This window comes from Myotis myotis, unplaced genomic scaffold (assembly GCF_014108235.1).
Source record: "Myotis myotis isolate mMyoMyo1 unplaced genomic scaffold, mMyoMyo1.p scaffold_m19_p_3, whole genome shotgun sequence".
Taxonomy (NCBI): Eukaryota; Metazoa; Chordata; class Mammalia; order Chiroptera; family Vespertilionidae; genus Myotis; species Myotis myotis.
Genome location: NW_023416335.1, coordinates 61385729 through 61398278, shown reverse-complemented (window position 1 = coordinate 61398278; position 12550 = coordinate 61385729). Strand labels below are relative to the sequence as shown.

Here is a 12550-nt window from a genome sequence, read left to right as displayed (position 1 = left end):
TGACTGTGATTGTTCTTTGGCAGAATAAATGATAAGCCACTAAAACTTTCTAAAACAATTCACTGATATAATTATAAATGCCAGAATCGAAGAGACAGTGTGGGAGAAAGATGTCAGAACTTAGAATCCATAAGAAGAATCCTTAGAGGTCTGCTCCAGGCTTTACCATTTTAACATTTCTAGGAATCAATTTGATAATCATTCTATAAAACAAGGAGATTTGATTAGAGACCCTCTAATGTTCTTTCCAGTTCACATGTTCTGTTCGTCTACAAAGAGTATAAGGCTACCTGACTCTATCACCAGCTGCCGGGCCACACTTGTGTGGATATTATGTGTGTGTGTGTGTGTGTGTGTGTGTGTGTGTGTGTATTTTTAAATGCCCTGATACTGAAGGGCATTTTAACCCATTCGTTGAGTTCTCGCTGACATATAGAAGCATGTACATGTGAGTGATGGGTGTGCATATATATATATATATATATATATATATATATATATATATATGAACACATGACTTGAATCAAAGAATTTAGTGTCAAAGTGATAATTTCCAAATTTTTTAAATTACACTTATAAAAATATCTTTGTCCTTTTGGCCATAGCATTATGCACACCCACCTCCTTTGCTACCTCTCTATGTGCTTGTAAAAGGTAAGACACATTGTTACTTTTAATTTCAGAAATACTACTTTTGAAAAAAATCAAGAGCACGTGGGCATATTTGAACTAAGTAGAATTTCTTTTCTTACCTGTCATAATTGAAGAAAATGCATAGAGAACATGTTTATGCAAAAAGTTAAATAGCACTTGTGTTCCCAAACCCTTATATACATCTATTCTTAAGCATTATTAACATTGATTTTCAATGTTTATATATCAGATTTACTTTCATTCAACTAAAACTCATTTAGGGAAATGTATTCTCCAGAAATCAGATCAATGTTGACAAACACCATACTAGTTCTATTTTAATTGCACCAATAAAATAAAAAAAATGTTATGTGTTACTTATTAAAATTCTTTCTTCAGAAATCAGGGTGAAAAATAATCAGGCTATATTCAGTTCACTGGACTCCTATTTGTCACATGGATAAAGTATAAGAAAGTTAGATTTTCACTGCTTCATGTACATATTTATCTGTAAAATTACTTAATCTTGTTTACTTTGTGAAATATATGATGGTATGCTGTTTTTTACACAGTGCATTAAATTTAGGAAAAAAACTAAAAGGTATAATACAAAACTGGCAAGTTGCAAGTATGAAACTGTCAATCACTGCTGATATTGCAGGAGTTTAATATTTAACTAAATATGAAGATTAGGTAGAAAAGTGCATAAAGGTTTGCTTGAACTCATATAATTTGATGTATCCCATGTAGAGTACTATTTGAGTCATCATCACATATGTGTGTATAAGTCAACATTTATACACATCTCAAAAGTTTTATATGTAAAAATTAAAGACATTTATGTTGCCTGTTCCTATCCTGTTTCCACAACTCTAAGAGTTATAAAAATTAACATTAAATTGGGGGAGGGGGAAAGCTGTGTCAAACTGATACTAAAGGGCATTTTAACCCATTCGTTGAGTTGTCGCTGACATATAGAAGCATATACATGTGAGTGATGGGTGTGCAATAAACCTGGGAAACATGCAAATTGCATTTCCTCGTGGCAAATTGCAACTGAATTAGAATATGGAGCAGATATAAACAATGCAATCAAACTCTGGCTTTTTATTGAGCTTCTATTTGACTTAGTATTCATTTGAAACAAAAAAAAATGTATTTCTCAGGGTCTGTGACATTGTAGGGCATAAAAGATTCAATGTCACTGCCAGCATACAAATTTATTAGTCTATAAAATTTGACATTCTCTTATTTATTCACAGAAAGGACAAATAAGATATTTTTTCCTATGTACCAGAAATATCTGGGAGTGTTTATATGCCACTCCGTCTGGAGGATGCAAATAGTCAGAACTGCTTTACAATTCAGTAGGCAAAAGCCTGCTGAAGGATAACAAATGACTTCATGGTGAAACTGCTATTGAAATTCTTTCAGTATGTGATATTAAAAACAACTGAACAAACAGAGATAAGGGACAAATAGGATTTGAAACAGACATTTTTTTTTTTTACACTGCAAAAGAAAAACAAATGAATGCTCTCGTTGAAGTTACATATACCTTTCAGTGATTTCACTGCATGGATTTGCTTAATGCATGAACTTTTTAAACTGAAGTTTCTCTAAATATCCCACTAAATCCAGTGGGACCAATTCTAAAATGCCTCTTTTGAACCAAAATTATGATTTTGAAGCTTAAATAAAAAAGGAGGAATCAAGGTAAGTCTTTTGCCGACTCGATTTACAGGTTTACTCTGACATTTACCATAATGCATGGACATGATGGTTTAATAAATATTTGATGATTAGGATGTCCTATTTAGGGAAGACTTTTTTTCTTTATTGTGTGGTATCTAAAGCTAAAAGCAAAACTTAAGAGTTAAAGACTATGAAAATAAAAGGATTATAATGAAAGTTATCAAAAAGTGTAATTGAATAATGTATTTCATTCAATTCAGTCCCTTTTAATGGAAGAAGTTCTAAAAGTATTGGCTTTGCAAGAGAAACTAATATTACCTTTCAGGTGATCAGGAGAGTCAAAATCTAAGAAACAAAAAGAGCATTGCTTTGCAATGATTGTTTTTATTTCTTGCTTTGAAGGGAAGATGAAAGGCTATGTTTAGTTGCTATTTAGTTAGGTGTTCCTGTTTTATTCTATGGCCAGATCAAAGCAACCATCTCTAAATTTACAAAACAGTTCACAGGGCCTCTGGTAATTGAAGGATAGGCTAAATGATCTGCACCAACAACATATGAACATAGAATCTGCCAAATAAAACTCATATTATTAGGTCTTCAAATGAGTCATTATTTTGCCTAAAAATAACCAAATAACTGACTGAAACCTTGCATGACAATGAGTTCCAGATCATCCCAAATTAGCATATATGTGTGTTAATATATAATGGGTCCAAAATGCTGCAGCAAATTATAGTGATCATCCTTTAGTCTGATTTAGATTATTTTTCAGGGCAGACACTCAATGCTTATTCATAGAAGTATGCCATGTGCATTCGCTTTTATATCAAGCTGTCTTAATTTAATCCATTTGCTATTTTGGACATCTAACAATGATTTACATTAGATGAATGCATGTTAACTCTCAATGATAATGTTGAACCACTCTTTTTCTTGATAATTTATTACACAATAACGGGGTGGAACTATTCCTTAAAGTAATAACTTCCCAAATGAATTCAAATTTAAATTGGTTTATTAATATTTTGGTGAGCAATACCATTTCATTCAAACGAGCATTGCTCAACCAACGCTGAAGTATACAGAGAAGTAGAGCGCTGCAGGACAGTGTCCTTATTTCACACATCCAATAGCCAAATGTAGGTCAGGATCATAAAGTCTAACTCTAGTTAGCATCTTCTTCCAAAACCACCTCAGCCCACGGAGAGCAAGCCTCTCCTCCATCCAGCAATACTCTTCAATTATATCACTCTCTTGGCATGGGATTGTGTCTGTTTTTATAACTCCTTTCAATTATTTTTCCACTTAGCTTCTTACGCTATAGATCTTGCTGCCTTACCAGATTATACTATTGGAACAACCTTAACAGTTCTTCACATTTCATATACAACTCAGCACAATGCAATTTACTATAAACTCTATGTCCAGTAAATTCCCCTGATTATGTGACATAATATGTTCAGTTCTTGTTTCCAAAACTTGAGGAAGATAGAAATAGTTAAATACACAGCAGAGAACAAAGATTATTATTGACCTAAAAGAAACATAGCTTCTAAAACAAATGTTTGATAAAGACACACACACACACAAGATATACACATACTTGGAATCTAGACAATAACCAAAAAATATATATATATATATACAGATGAATGACTGCAGATGATTATTTTCTATTTCTTTAAAGATGAAGGATACTTTTAGTTTTGATATTAAATAATAAATTCTGAAAATATCAATAATAATAAGAGCAAAATATGCTAATTAGGCTGGACGTCCTTCCGGATAATGCCAGGGCTGTGAGGGAAGCCCGGGTGCCAGAGGGAAGTCGGTGCCGGCAGCTGGGGGAAGGAAGGCCTACTCTTGCATGAATTTCATGCATCAGGTCTTTATTTTTTATATAAAATACATATTAATAAAATAATATTATAAACCCACCTTGTAAATTTTTTACTTGAGAAGTTAGATTGAGAATTCAGCCTAGTCTTGTATTTATACTTTTTAACTAATAGTCATCTTATGTCCAATGACACCCTCTCTTAAATGAAAAAATATGAGCATGCCATCTCAAAGAGACATATAATCTTATTGGTGGGTGACCATCATTTTACTACATCTAGCCCTCATATTATTTTTAAGACATTTAGTTCTTAGCTTGCAGTGTTAAATATCATGTTCAACTGGGAAGAAATATTAATATCAGATAATGAGAACTATAAGAACTTGTATTAATTTTATCTGACTTCATAGGAAGAGGGAGAACAGAAAGAAAGGGATCAGCAAGCAGAACACAATGGAATAATCTAAAGGCTCCTCTGTTGGAACATCTTTTAGCCTTGTGGTAGTCACCTTCCATTAAAGAAACATTAAGCATATTAAGAAAAATCTATTTTTGTAAAGTTTTACTGAAATGGTGAAGGTCTTAAGTAAACACTGGTAAATGTTTTCCAATAGTGTTACAATTGAGCAGAAAATAGAATGAAGAGTAAAACAACTTAACAATTTTACTTAACTGCCTAGAATCCTTAGTTATTAATTTGACTTTTTTTGAAGGATGACAGTAAACATGTTTATTGAAGAACTGAACTTCTATTACTCTCATTGCAAAGCTGGCTAACTAAATCTCTAAGACTCAATAAAAAAAAAGTGACAGAAGACTCTTAAGAACCTTTCAAAGTGGAGAGATAATCTGAATTAACTTTGAGTCCTAAGACACTTAGGCAGAAAGGCTTCCCCATCTCAGCCTTTCTCCATCCAAATCCCTTATTCATCCGTTCCTTGCTCTTAACTAAAAGGCAAAATGAAAGAAATTAACCACCTAGCATCTATTTTATTTACATTTTAATCCCATGAGATCTTTTTTTCAAATGAGAAAACTAAGACTCAGAAAATTGCGGTAAATTGACCAAGGTAAACCAAGTACACACAGCTAATGAATAGGAGAGGTGGAACTGGAACCCAGATCACCCTTCTGGGTTTAAAACCCCTTCGTTTCCATTAATAATAATTTTAAAAATATACTTGATACCTTATTAAGAGGCAGGCATTTTGCTAAACATTTTAGATACCATAACTTCTACTTTGCCATAATTTGTGAGATAAGTTAAATTATACCTCCCACCCCCTTTTTTTTAACAAATAAAGAAACAAAAGGTTAGAGAAGTTAAGTAACTTCCCCTAAGTCCCAGAGCTGATCAGTGGCAAAGGCAGGACATGAGCCCAGCCAGTCCAAACCCATGCTCACTATCTACTCATCCTCAGAGTGAGAAAGCAGGCACTTAATGAGATGGCCTGTACAACCCGAGGTTCAGTGACCTGGATTCCTCTATGCCTTGCAACCACTGTTCCTACACCACTTTGTCAAGTGAATGCTTATACATAATTGTATAAAGGAGAGTCTTGCAAGGGCCAGATTGACAAAGAATAGCAACTTGGCCCTGGCTAGTGTGGCTCAGTTGCTTGAGTATCATCCTGTGCACCAAAAGGTTGTTGTTTGGATTTCTGGTAGGGGGCATGCAGGAGGCAGCTAATGGCTGCTTCTCTTTGGCATTGATGCTTCTCTCTCTCTCTCACTCTCTCTTCCTTTCTCTCTAAAAATCAATAAAAATATTTTAAAAAAGAATGGCAAATTAACATGATATTCCTGTGTCAAGTTGTTCTGTCATGTTGTGTAGGATCACTTAACTACTAATCCCCCTTAAATGAGCAAGCACTTTTAAAGGGTAAACATAGGCAGAATTCCTTATGTTAATTTTTAAGCTCTTCAATGGACATTCAAGTACAAAAATCTTAGTTTCCCATCATTTTAACTGAAAAATAAAATCAGAAAACAAAATACATAATTCCCCTTAATGGGGAACCTCATTTTGGTAAGATTTGAGGTCTTTTTCCCCTAGGTCCGTGGTCGGCAAACTGCAGCTCACGAGCCACATGCGGCTCTTGGTCCCTTGAGAGTGGCTCTTCCTAAGCCTTAGGAGTACCCTAATTAAGTTAATAACAATGTACCTACCTATATAGTTTAAGTTTAAAAAATTTGGCTCTCAAAAGAAATTTCAATCGTTGTACTGTTGATATTTGGCTCTGTTGACTAATGAGTTTGCCGACCACTGCCCTAGGTAATCCTAACCAGGTCGCAAACCTTGGAAGCAAATAACTTGTTTAGAATATACTGTTTTAAAACCATAGCCAGAAATAGTTAAAGGAAATTTCATTGAATCAAACAAAACATTCTTTGAATTCCTAGTTAATTAATGTTTTTTGTTTTACTAAGTAATATAAATAAAGAATATGAAAAGAGATAATATCATTCTTCCCAGAAAAGCCTATTTCTTATTTAGAAGCACATGTCTAGCTAGATTGACTTCTCTATTTACCAAGAAAAATGATCAGAACATAAAGGAATGAGGTCTTTTAAGCTAAAGACATAGTACTAATTGGACCTCAAGTACTTAAAGAATGCTGTAGAGATAGAAGTGAATTCACATTGCCCAGCTCATCAGCTTCATTTCTTAATGCTTTTCCTAAATCCTACAATTCTTTTATGAAGTTTCTTGATATTCCCACATCCTGCCATATTTATTTTCTTCACTCCTTGCTCTTTTTTGCCTTTTACTTTTACATTGTGGCCTAGTTCACCTCCCAGATCCTCTGTAAGGTCTTCCATCTCTCCAAGGCAGAGCTGGTAATAACTCTTTTGTTCATGATCCCACAGCAACCTTACATTATACTAAAATCATTTATTCAGAGTCAGATTCCTCCAAATGGATTAAAGAAATTGTATTTCACCTCTTATGTGGACTAAACATAATGCCTGACATAGGGCAATAAACAGAAAAAAAACAAAAACAAATCAGATTTTGCAATCAGCCAAATATTTATTCCCAGACTTCCATGATTTATAGCATCTTGATCAAGTCATTTGGCCATTTCCAAAATTCAATTTTGCAGTTCTAATATGGAGACTATAATATCTGTCCTACAAGACTGTTAGATTAAATTTAAAAATGCATGGTCCTGGCTGGGTAGCTCAGTGGGTTAGAACTTCATCTAGATACAACAGGGTTTCTATCTCTGATCAGGGCACATACAAGAAGCAATCAATGAATGCATAAATAAATGGAACAACAAATCAACATCTCTCTCTCTCCCCCACCCCTCAAATCAATAACAAAAATGCATGTACTAGTCTTTTCAATGGTATGAGCAGTTATACGCATGGGATAAAATAACATTAGACCATTATCAATTGAGATGGAGTAACCATTTCATCTCTTCTGCATGCATGGCCTAGATGCATGTACACAGCTTTGCATAATGATTGGAATGTAATAGGTGCTTCTTGGTGGTTATTTATTAGAATGAATAATTTATAGCAACAAGAAATTAGGCTAAACATTAAGACACTATTTCTTAAGAAAGGTATCTGAGACATGAACATTCCAAGCAATATCATAGACTTTTGTCTTTTCCAGAAGTTTTAAGACAGGAGTCAGCAACTCTTTTTCTGGAATGACTTATATTATTAGACAAGAAAATTTCAGGAAAGCTCCATTTAGCTTTCAGATTTTCTAATCATCAACCTTTCTAATTTTGTAACTGACTTCAAACTGTTTCGGTTTTTAGGGTATTGTTACTTTCTTCATGCAAAAAGAGTTCAAATAATATTACTTGTCTTTTTGTACCAGAATATTGTAAAAAATTTAAAGAATATAACTTAAGCTTATTTTCATAAAATTATTCCTTACAGATCAAAAATTAACCAGCTAAAACTATCCATGACTCTTGTAAAATTCTTATTTACATTTTATTTTCCTTTTTAACAACATGTGGTATATTATACTATATCACTTGTACAAATCTGACTCATAACAAAGCTTTTGAACTATTACCAAATTTTCAGTACTTCTCACTGGAAATACCATAATGTTTCAGTTTAATGATTTAAGGTTGCAAATATTCCTTCCAGAAAGATTTACAACACCTCCCAAGGCACACTTACTATAAATGGGACTCACTTAGCAGGTAAACACACAAGAAATACTATATTTCAAACTAATTATAAGAACTATAATTAATTAGGAAATCACATAAAGAAGAAAAGCACAGAGATACAGCACACACTTTGTATAAAGAACAAGTAAAATACTGTACTAAATTGTAAGCTGGACAGTTCATATAAACATTCAATTAGAAAATTTACCATTAAATTTTGCCTTGTGGAAAATGTTTTATTTCCCCAAGTGTGTCCAAGGATATTTATGGACAGAAAATTGGTTTCTCTTATTACTTCTCTTTGTTAACAGTTATCTCCAGTAAATTTAAAATAAAAATTACTCATTATTGTCTTTCTAGAAAAAAATGAACATTAATTTTTCTCACTTTCTTACTTCAGATATAATCTTTCTACTAATTATGGTAGAAATCTTTAGTTGTGTATTGTCATTATTGAATGACCCTATACTTATCTTCTATCAGGGATGCTTTAAGACACACACATACACACAGGCATGTGCACACACACACACTTTAGCTTTTAACTTGAAATATTACTAACAAATGTCCCAATTTCACCCTGGAGAATGTAAAAAAAGAAAAATGTGTCCTCTGAGGGGATAAATGCCATGGGAAGAAGAAAAAAAGTTAAGCTTAAAATTAGAAATTTAATCCTAACAAAACTTAAAACACCTCATGGTAAGATGATATTCTTCAGATAATTGTAGATGCCTTCTACCAACCAGCACATAGCCTGAAGTGGCTCAGTCTTTAAAGGGTCAAAATTTATTATCATTTCAGTTCATCTAATAAGTAATGTTTTTGCCGAACAAAACCAATTCCCAATAAATTCTCACTGTATTTGTATGCTATGATTTGATTTAGAGGCCTATGGGGAGACACCATTTGGTAGCACAGGAACACAGAGGGGTAGGTGTTGCTGGGGAGAAGTAGGGCTCATGTGCCAGAAGTGTTATTGTGTCAGGTTGATTTATTGAGTGAGCTTCACTTCACCGAATGTTCCGAGATATTTATTTCCCTAAAGGCTCTGCAAAGATATGAACAGACCCGCATCCACAGATGTCATCATTGCTCATTTTACCGAGTCATGAAATTTTCTCAACTGCAATTTGTCCATCTAAAATTGCTGTAACAGAACAATGTCAATAGTAGCATCCAAGTCCAGCACCACCTTCTATATAAGGATCTGTTGCCAAATTCGGTACTTCTGTGCAACTTCATGGTAATTAAAGTGACAGGGCAGTTTGACTGTAATTTCAAAAGAGTTTCTTAGAGAAGTTGCTCCAATTTTTAAACTGTACTTTGAGTGCTCAGATAAAGTGGAAACTTTATGAGGAACCAAATCAGAATACATAAACACAGAATAATTTATCTCCATCAAAATAAATATAGGTGTACAGAAGTAAGTAAAGGAAGGAAGCAGACTACATGCCACTAAAGCCAAAATTTCACATATGTCACTTTTCTGAAAACCACCTTTAAATTTAGTATCTTATTCTAGTAGACTTTCATCTGTTTTATTTTTCATCGCTCCTTTATCAAGCAAATAAATCATGAAAATTGATTTTTAAAAGATGCTGCTTTGTACGCATCCATTGCCTATAACTTTTATTCAAAAACACATATGCTAACATGTGAAAAAGTTCTTAAGGTGCATTCATAAGGCTAAACATTATGACTTGGATACTTTTCATAATCTCATCTAAAATGATCTTCAAGACCTAATAAAATGGCAATGTCTGTTTTAAATAAAAACTGCATGCTTGTGTGGAGTGTCAGAATTTGGGGGGTTATTTAAATATGTTAATATTTCTCATTATGCCATTAACAATAACCTTCATCCATTTGTGAAAAACATTTTGCCAAGCATGCACATAAAAAATTAGCAAGTGAAGCAAAATCACCTTAATTTGCTTTGGACCAGCAAATAACCAACTAATTTGCAGAAATCCCTGCCAAGCACTCATATTAAATGCTTCATGCTTATTTTATGACCTCTGCTGCTCTTCTCCTTCCCGGGCCCTGAATCATATGATCATTAACATATTGCAAGGTCTGAAACTTTATTTTTTACATTCTTTAATTAATGCCTGTTTATAGAAGGCCATAGGACTTCAGATCCAGTTAATGAAACTTCGCTCCCCCAGGCCCCTGGAGCCCAATAGAGAGCTCTCTCCTCTGTTGTTTTAGTAGCTTTTTTCCAACTGTTTGTTTATACACACTTAATTGATCTCCTTAGTCCCAGAAGCATTCCAGAGACACAACCTGTTTTGAGGCAAGCTAAAGTTTCCCCCCTTCCTTTATAAAAGCCTTGAATGCCCAAGGTTATCAGTTTTAATTTGAAAGTTGAAGATTCAGCTTTATTTACACTGTCTAAAAGTAAAAAGGGATACAGGCCCTGAAGTGTTTATTTTTACATTCATACATAGCAGAGGGGCTCACAAGTGCATACTGTATATAATTATTTTGATGTAAAACTAAGTAATTACTAAATGCTGCTATGTCTTATTTTATGGCATTGAATAAACGCAGTCTTCATAACAAGTTGAAAATAAAAACAAATCAGGCTGCCAATGCATGAAATTTTCATGGCTCTTCAATTTACATTTTACATATTCCCTATGACAAGAATTTCTATTATGCTATTCCTTTTTCTGCTATAATTAAATTAAAAAAGTAATTGGCTGGTGCTGCACACTGCAGCAATGTCTTAATCACATAGACAAACAGTTTTACAATAGCTTACACCATTTGCCACATGGGGCAATGACATTATTGTACCAGACTATAAACTCGAGACAGATATCACATACCGGCTTTCAACCACCGTGTGGCAAGAAGAGAACATGAGGTTTATTCGGCACCCTAATTGGCACCTCTATGATGGAATTCCCAATTAAGAAAAAGTGGCTCAAATCTGGCCATGTGGTTTTGAAGTCTGCCAAAATTTGAAGCTTATGCATCTGCACATACTGCTTATACACTAGGTACAGAATACAGTTGAAAGAATATATATATATATATATATATATATATATATATATATATATATAATAAATGCAGTACGTACTATGAGTATTGGTGATGAGAAATCATTATTTCTGCATTTTCCAGTGGAAAATCTTAATGGTGCATGTGTATATATTCTATTCATTTTTATTAGTGTTCTTTTTATGAAGATTTTTCTGTTTATATTTTTGGTGAATGCTACACTAACAGTTTTTAAGGGTGGGGAGTTGAAGCCATGAACTCTTCGATGCTTCTATAAATTTCACTGATAAGGGATTCATGAGAGCTGGATCTTAATTCTGGCCTTTCCAGTAACTCAAAGGGTAGCTTGAGTGAGTTGCTTTAACTTTCTGAGTTGTAGCTTCCTCAGCCATAAAATGAATAACTTAGACTAGATTACCTCTAAGGTTCCATGCAGCTCTCACATGCTTTGATGATAATATTTGCTATGAAAAATATCTGAGAAAGCAACTAAAATAAGGCACAGGTGCTTACAATAGCAACAAGGAAGCAAAGGGGGATAGAAAGCTCAGAAGTGTAATTTGGCATAACCAGAGTGCTAAAGAGAACACAATAAATAAACAATTTTAAAAGCACAAGGGGAAGCAAGTATATTGTGTAGATCAGCTTTTTCTCTCTGTTGGTTTTAGTAGGGAAGCCCTGTTTAAAATACATTGGCAGGTAAAAAATTTAGAATGGTAACTTCTAGAGTTTTGATTTATCTATTTAGTAATGATAGCATTTGCTCTTTTTAAAAAAAATATATATATTTTATTGATTTTTTTTAGAGAGAGGAAGGGAGAGAGAGAGAGTGTTAGAAACATCGATGAGAGAGAAACATTGATCAGACGCCTCCTGCACATCTCCCACCGGGGATGTGCCCGCAACCCAGGTACATGCCCTTAACCGGAATTGAACCTGGGACCTTTCAGTCCACAGGCCGACGCTCTATCCACTGAGCCAAACCGGTTTCGGCAACATTTGCTCTTTTACAATAGGACATCTTTTCTCCTGTCTGTTAACTAGACACAGCAAGTAGAGAATGACCAGGAAAGATTTTTAAAACTTCATAAAACTAAGATGGTCTCAGCAATGCCTACACTCGATTACTTAACCAAGATTTGGAATCCTCATTTAGCTGCGACCTCTGAAAAACACTAAAATGATCCATTTTGATAACATGTAAGCCTGTTTTCTAAAA

The 12550-nt window shown here is 33.9% G+C and overlaps 1 protein-coding gene across 1 annotated transcript in view; it reads right to left on the bottom strand.

The window, feature by feature from the left end:
• DACH1 (dachshund family transcription factor 1) overlaps positions 1-12550 on the bottom strand; it is a 445250-nt gene that overhangs the window by 365946 nt on the left and 66754 nt on the right. The gene's annotated exons all lie outside the window — the stretch shown is intronic.